The sequence below is a fragment of the Corylus avellana genome, chromosome ca1 (genome assembly GCF_901000735.1).
Source record: "Corylus avellana chromosome ca1, CavTom2PMs-1.0".
NCBI classification, from domain to species: domain Eukaryota; kingdom Viridiplantae; phylum Streptophyta; class Magnoliopsida; order Fagales; family Betulaceae; genus Corylus; species Corylus avellana.
The window spans coordinates 26,516,503-26,524,123 of record NC_081541.1 but is presented as its reverse complement, the minus strand read 5'-3'; the positions used below and the strand labels follow the sequence as shown (position 1 = coordinate 26,524,123).

General features: G+C 38.0%; 1 protein-coding gene and 1 non-coding gene across 2 annotated transcripts in view; one reads left to right on the top strand and one right to left on the bottom strand.

Annotated features, from left to right (window-relative positions):
- LOC132190803 (uncharacterized) overlaps positions 1 to 7,621 on the bottom strand; it is a 65,275-nt gene that overhangs the window by 7,420 nt on the left and 50,234 nt on the right.
- LOC132168308 (small nucleolar RNA R71) lies at positions 3,491 to 3,597 on the top strand. The gene has a single exon (XR_009438824.1). It is a non-coding gene; the product is annotated as a small nucleolar RNA R71 (small nucleolar RNA).

Below are 7,621 nucleotides of genomic sequence, written 5' to 3'. Positions count from 1 at the left end.
TCGATGAAATTTCTTGACATGTTACATGTGGCACGTCAAGAAATTCTTGATGTGTCATGTGTAGCGCGTCAAGAATATTGACGTGCCACATGTGACACGTCAAGAAGAGAAAAGTTTTTTAAAAAATTTTTATACCTACAATATATATATATAATATTCTAAATTGTTAATAATAAAATCCAGTTTTTCGTGATGGCTCGATATTCCACTCACCAAGAATTAGAACTGAGCTTCCAGGCATTTCCACCATAGGATCAATGAACAATCGAGATAAGTCAAGGACTTGCCGGACTAGAGTGGTGCACAACCGGAGGTCAAGTTCAATGGCGGCTATCACACCCTAGCACTTCTTCAAGATCATCTTCCCCTCTACCATTCACGACAAGAAACTGATACTCCCTTCCTTATAATTGCTTGCTTACTGCTTGTTTCTTTTTCTTTTCGTTTCTTTAATATTCTGGCATTCAGTGTATTAATGGTAGTATATATCATACCAAAATATATACTAAGAAACACATATTTTTTTGTTGTTTCTTGTTTGTTTTGGCACTAGGAAATAACAAGAAACACATATTTTGTGTTGGGTTCATGTGGGGTTTGCGGGTCGTATAAAATAAATGTATTTTGTAATTTATTTCTTTAAAATTAATATGGCTATTATTAATATTGCTAGAATGATTTTTAGCTAAAATGCACCATATATTTCTTCAAGAAATCATGATAAAATTTTGAATCAGGTATAACTATATATATATATACCAATTCAATTTTTGGGGAAACTTCACTAAGCCCCCCCGAAGTTCCAGCCGATTTGGCAAACACCCCATGAATTACCAAAACTCTCACTTAGGCCTCCTGAACTTTGGTTTTCTCTCATCTAAGACCCTTCCGTCCATATGAATCGTAAAACCCTAACGGACGGCCCCTCATGTGATTTTCACGTGCTCTTTTTCAGCTGGATTACCCATTTTGCTGTTGAAAAAATAATTAGTTGCATTATAATAAATACTAAATTGATATGAATAACAAATAAATACAAGTATTTTACTTTATGTCGATTAGAAATGAAAGTCAACCCATGTGGAGCAGGGCCAAGATCTGCAACAAGTGCCTCAAGAAACCATGTCTAACTATCTTTCCCACAAACATCATGCACAGTTCATGTTATCCCAAAAATTAAAGTATCACTCCAAGATTATGGTTTTCATTGATTAGCAAACTTAAAAAGATGAACTCCATCTTCACAATAAATTTGAATTTCAAAATTCAATTACTTACAAAGGACATGCTAAAACATCACAAGTTTGATTTCAGTGTAAGGTAAACTAGCACAAAATTATGAGGCTTTCTTTCCAATGTATAATGTCTCCATATCTCAAAATTCACTGAAATCCCTATTAGAATGAACAACAATGTTTCTATGTCATCCAGTTTCACTAAAGACATAGAAACACACACATTAAACTTGCATGTCATACCCTACAAATTATGTGCTAATGTGCTTGTGTAAGATCAAATCAAACATGTAGATTCTCAACTGTCCTAAGCAAGTAACCAAACTGAAAAACTCAATTATTAGATCATGTGTTCAAAATTTTAAGCTCACCAATGAAATCAAATCACAATTTTTAAGATCAACCAAAATTTTAAGACAAACATGAACAAGCATATATTTTTTTTCTTTTTGATTTTTCATAAATAAAAATAAAATAAAACTGGGACAAAGTGTGTGTAAAGTGTCTCCCATACCCTCAAACTTAAACTACACATTGTCCCCAATGTGTCTATAACATGAAAAGAATTTACCCGGGAGATGGACGAACTGTTTGGAATAGTATGGCTCATATCACACCCCCAAACTTGAATTGAAGCACACTTGTCCTTGCAAAACAAGAAAACACAAAAACAAGTAAAATGAGACAAAACTAAAGATAAAAAGATGAAGTGAAAATACACAAAGACAGAAATAAAATAACAAGATAACTATAGGGTGATGTGTGTGTGATATGCGATGATGGTGGTGGCCGTAGGGAAGAAAATGATGTGGGGAATGGGGGAAAGTGACCCAAAATAAGTCATGTGGCCTGCTGTTTGAGTGCGCTCGATCGCACTCGCGCAGTGGAGTGCGTGTGTGGGTGAGGTGCGCTCGAACGCACACATGGTGCGCGCGATCGCACTGACAGAATGCAATGAAACCACAAGTGGAGACTTATGCTCGATCGCATGCAGGTTGCGATCTATCGCAGTAACAGAATGTAAAAACATGACAAAAAACTTGAAACACTAAAACACCAAAGTAAAATAAAACACAAAGGAAGACAAAAACAAAATAAAAACACAGCAAAATAAAACAAACAAACAAACAAATAAAATAAAAAGGATATGCTGTGGGGTGCCTCCCATGAGCGTTAAGTTTAACGTCTTCAGCCAGAAGGTGATACTTTAAACTTGAAGCACCAGTCTTTTATTCTCTTGCACCAAAGGGAATGAATCTTTTCTGTTGTAAGATGCTTTTGAGTGTTTATAGATCGGGGTAGACCATTCTGAGTCTTCTAAAACAGTTTCTCATCCAGAAGGAAATCATGAACTGGAATAAAATAAGAAGAAAACTTAGGGAACTTTTCTATCTTGATGTCCTCAATTTGCTCGTCACATAACCCCAGATGAATTCTCTCTTGGACTCTTGGTAATTCGGGAATAGGAGCTACAGTTAAAAAAATCTCAATGCTCTCTTCCTTTTCCCGATATGGTTCCTCTAGAACCTCAATTTGCTCCTGCTTCCTCTCTTCCCATTGATTTTCAACCGCTTCTTCACTCCTTAATGTGGTAATTGCTTGCTCATAATGGTAAGTTCATTCTTCCTCCATGTATTGTTCATTAGGATTGGCAACAAATTGACTTTGACACTCTTCTTCGTAGTATTGTTGAGGCCAATTGACGGGAGGTGGCTCCTCTTCATGAGCTTCTATCTTGGTAGCGTATTCCAATAGTTGCATATTGGCTTCATTGTGGCTAAGAAAGGAGTATGATTGACCATGGAACTACGGAGATGGCTTCTCTTCTTGGTGTTGTTGGGACAACTTGATGAGAGATGACTCCTGATCTGCAATTGAAAACATGGGACAAATCTTAGTGGTGTGGTCAATATGGGAACATAAGGCACATACCTCGACTTGTGTAACTTGTTGAACAGGAGCACTGCTATGATTAGTCATAGCTTTCATGAACATGTCTAGCTTTTTCTCCATGGCAACCATTTGAGCCTGAATTCCACCATTGGTGTTCTCTTCATATATGGCTTTTCCTTTGAGTCCTTGTCTCTCTTTAGATGGGAATTGTTGGGAGTTCTCACTTAAGGTCTCAAAGAGTTCTATGGCTTCCTCACCGCTTTTCTCCATCAACATGTAACCACAAGCTAAATCTACAAGACTCTTGTTAGGATCATTTAAAGCCTCATAGAATGCCAATACCTAATCGTCTTGAGATATATATATTGTGATGAGGGCATCTGAGAAGTAGCTCATTAAAGTGTTCCCATGCCTCGAAGAAAAGGTCTCCATCTCTTTGCTGGAAAGTCATGATTTCCCTTCTCAATTGCCTTGTCTTTTGGGCTGGGAAAAATTTCTTTGAGAACTTTGTGGCCATCTCATCCCAATTATGAATAGAACTTGTGGCCAAAGAATTGTACCATATCTTACCATTATCTTTTAAAGAAAAAGGGAAGAGGATTAACCTAATTTTTTCTTGAGTTAAACCCTGAACATTTTGAGTCCTGTAGAGATCACAGAATTCTCGAATATGCTAATATGGGTTCTCTGTAGGTGTGCCTTTATAGTATGGAATCATATTGAGAAACGAAGATAAGTTGTAATTGCTCTGCACAATGGGCTGGAAATTAATGCATGATGGCTGGTTGAGAATCTAGGAACTGAATGAACTTTTCATAGGTCTTTGCACCGGAGGTGTATTGTTTCTCAACATGATTAAAACAAAAAGAAAATTAAATAACAAAATAAAAATAAATAAATAAATCAGATCTGTAATTAGTGTAGTAACTGCGATGCTCTCTAGATGTGCGATCGATCGCCCTGGTTGGGCGCTCGAGCACACCTCTAGAGGCAAAACAGGAACTACGGAAAAAACTAGAAAAATAGAAAAATTTAAAACAAAAATAAATTAAAGGAAAAGAAATTCCAAACAAAATCAAACAATCCCCGGCAACGGCGCCAAAAACTTAACACATTGCGAGAAGGGCCATGGTGAGGAGACTGAGCTTAACTCCTAAGGGGGTTGTTTGGTAATGTTGGCAAAACATTGGCATTTGTCGTAATGTCTGACCATCTCTACCGAGTCCTTGGTCATATTAGGCTAGTAGAAGCCTGCTTGGACTGCCTTATGTGTCAACATTCTTGCGCCTGAATGACTTCCACAAATACCTTCGTGAATCTCACGAAGTATATAATTACCTTCTTCTTTGGAAATGCACTTAATAAGTGGTAACATGAAACCTCGTTTGTACAAGGTTCCATTTACCATGGTAAATCTAGCAACCTTTTTCCTCAGCTGGATAGCTGCCTTCTTTCCTTCTAGGAGAATCCCTTTCTCCAGATATTCCACCACTTCCTTCTGCCACTATGGTACTAGCTCTGCTGTCAAGACCTAGACCTCCTCGACTATCATAGGTCGGGACAGGGTCTGAATTACTTCCGCGGATTCTCCTACATACTCCTCGGTTGATGCAATCCGAGCAAGATAGTCTGCTCCTCCATTTTCATCCCTTGGGATTTTCACAATGCAGAACTTCTTGAAAGAACTCTGCAAGTCTTGTACCTTTGATAAGTACAGCCTCATTTTATCTCCCTTGGCTTCGAACTCCCCTTGGATGTGCCCTACAATTACTTGAGAATTGCTTCGTAGTTCAAAGAATTTAGCTCCCATCTCTTTGGCTAGACCAAGTCCAGCTATCACAGCCTTGTATTCAGCCTCGTTGTTGGTAGTTCTAAACTCCAACCTTACGAAGTTGCGCAACTCTTCTCCTTCTAGGGTGATTAGTATTACCCCAGCTCCGGCATGTCTTCTTGTGGATGACCCATCCACATAAACCACCTAAGTCTCATCCTTCGGCCACTGTGTAGCATTTGACAAGTTAGTAAATTCTGCTAGAAAGTCTGCCAATGCTTGACCCTTGACAGAGTTCCGAGGAAGGAATTCCATATCAAATTCTCCGAGTTCAATCGCCCAATTGGCCAGTCTACCAGATAAGTCTAATTTGCGTAGCACTTTCTTGAGAGGGTATTTAGTGAGAACCCTTATCGTGTGAGCTTGAAAAATATAGCTGAAGTTTCATGGATGCGACGGTGAGAGCGAATGCCAGTTTTTCCATCTGGGGGTATCTCTCCTTAGCCCCTTTTAATGCTCGGCTGATGAAGTATACGGGTTTCTACACCCCCTCTTCTTCTTGCACAAGGGCTGCAGTGGTGGCTATGGATTATTTCACGAAGTGGGTGGAAGTGGAAGCCCTAGTGAATATAACAACCAAGCGCATAGAGAAATTCTTATGGAAGAATGTCATCTTCCGGTACGGCATTCCACACGCATTTGTCATGGATAATGGAAACCAATTCGACTGCAATTCATTCAGAGAATGGTTTTTTTGATATATTTCTTTCCATTTATGACTTGTTTCATCGAATAAAAATCTCCAAAAGTTACACCACTTGGAAAGACTAAGTATGAAGTTAGAGGCCCCTCTCGATTTACTTCTCGGACAGGTTTTCGAAGGTAGTCAGAGGGTACAGTCGAAGCGACTATAACTCACCTTTCAACTTACCTCTCGGACAGGTTTTCGAAGGTAGTTAGAGAGAGACAGTCGAAGAGACTATAACTCACCACTCGATTTACTTATCGTGTAGCACCCCAGATTTTTAAAGTCTTATTTTAGAAATATTAAATTTATGCTATGATTATATTCATATTAGGCAATGATATTAATTCTTGGGAAATTTATGAGAGTGGTAATTAGAGAATGGTAATTGGTGAAATAATAGGATAGTAAATGGTAGGTATAAGGATGGTAGAATAAGAAGGTAGAATAGTATAGGTAGAATAGTATAGGGTTGGTAGAATAGTATAGGGTTGGTGAAATAGTATAGGGTTGGTGAAATAGTATAGGGTTGGTGAAATAGTAAAATGAGGGTATAATTGTAAATTGAAGGTAGAATAGTGTTTGATTTTCTCCTATAAATAGAGCTCTTCTCCTTCACAATTTTCACAACTCATCTCCTCTCCCATCTCTTGCATATATTCTTCCTTCTTCCGCTTTTTACTCGGTCTTTCTTCTTTCTAAGAGTGTTTACTCAGAACAGAGAGAGAAAGGGCGAGACCAAGCGCTACAAGAAAGAAAGAACACAAGAGAAACCGAGAGTGAGATGGGAAATTTAAGACAGAGAGCTGAAGAGGAAGAAAGAGAGTTTAGGCGAGAGAGAGAGAGAGAGAGAAAGTCAGTGAAGGGATTGTTATGGGTATGGACCAACTGCAGCAGAACGGGTTTCAAGTAATTACCTTTGATGATCCATTCATGTAATCCACTGTAAGTATTCTTACTTACTGAGTATGATATTGATATCCAATAATACGGATTTTTGTGGTTTTATAACTTGTCTAGCATTTTGCTATATATGATTCAACAATGATTTATATTATCGGAAATCAATTGACTCACTACTTCACAGTTTTTGTAGTGTTTGCAGGAATGGAAAATCAAGGTAATTATGCAGTTGTGATTAGAGATTCATATTGAGATGTACAGAGATTCCAAGTTGGTTAAGTTTTGTCTAGAGTTTAGACTGTCGGATAGATTTGTATAAATGCCTTGTACGACATAGCTTTGGGTATTTTTCTATAAAGAAAAGTATTTTAACAGTATTTTTTTGTATTGATAATTACAGTTTTTTCCGCTATATGAGATTAGATTGTTACAAAATGGTATCAGAGCCACCTAGTAACGCCAGGTCATGTGGTATTGAAGCACTGCATGATGAGAAGAAGCCCACATTGAGTGGGTAGTTTATAGAGATAGTCATGAGTGCTAAGTCCCACATTGCCTAGTTACTAGGTGAAACTGGGCTAGAAATATTGGGATGTTACAAATGGTATCAAAACATTACCCAGCCTGAGATGGTGGGAGTGTGCACAAGCCTATGAGGGTCGCTAGTGGACACACGTTGGTGATGCCAAAAGTGGGTTATATTATAATGGTGTCAGTTAAGACACAATGAAATGTATAAGGGCCAAAAGTTAAGGGCCGAGAATGAAGAAATTCCCTGAGGATTGCCAACGGTGACACTGGTGCCCAAGAAGAGTGCTTGTGGAGTCTCACATCGCCTGGGTATGGAATATGTTATGATATTTATTTATGAACAGATTGAATTTAAAATTTTTTTTATAGTAACTTGAGTAAGTTATGGTTCAAGTGTGATTTGTTTTTAATTTGGGTTGCTCAATTTGAAGATAGGTGGCAATTTATGGGCTTTAATTTCGAGGACGAAATTCTAATAAGGAGGGAAGATTGTAGCAACCCAGATTTTTAAAGTCTTATTTTAGAGATATTAATTTGATGCTA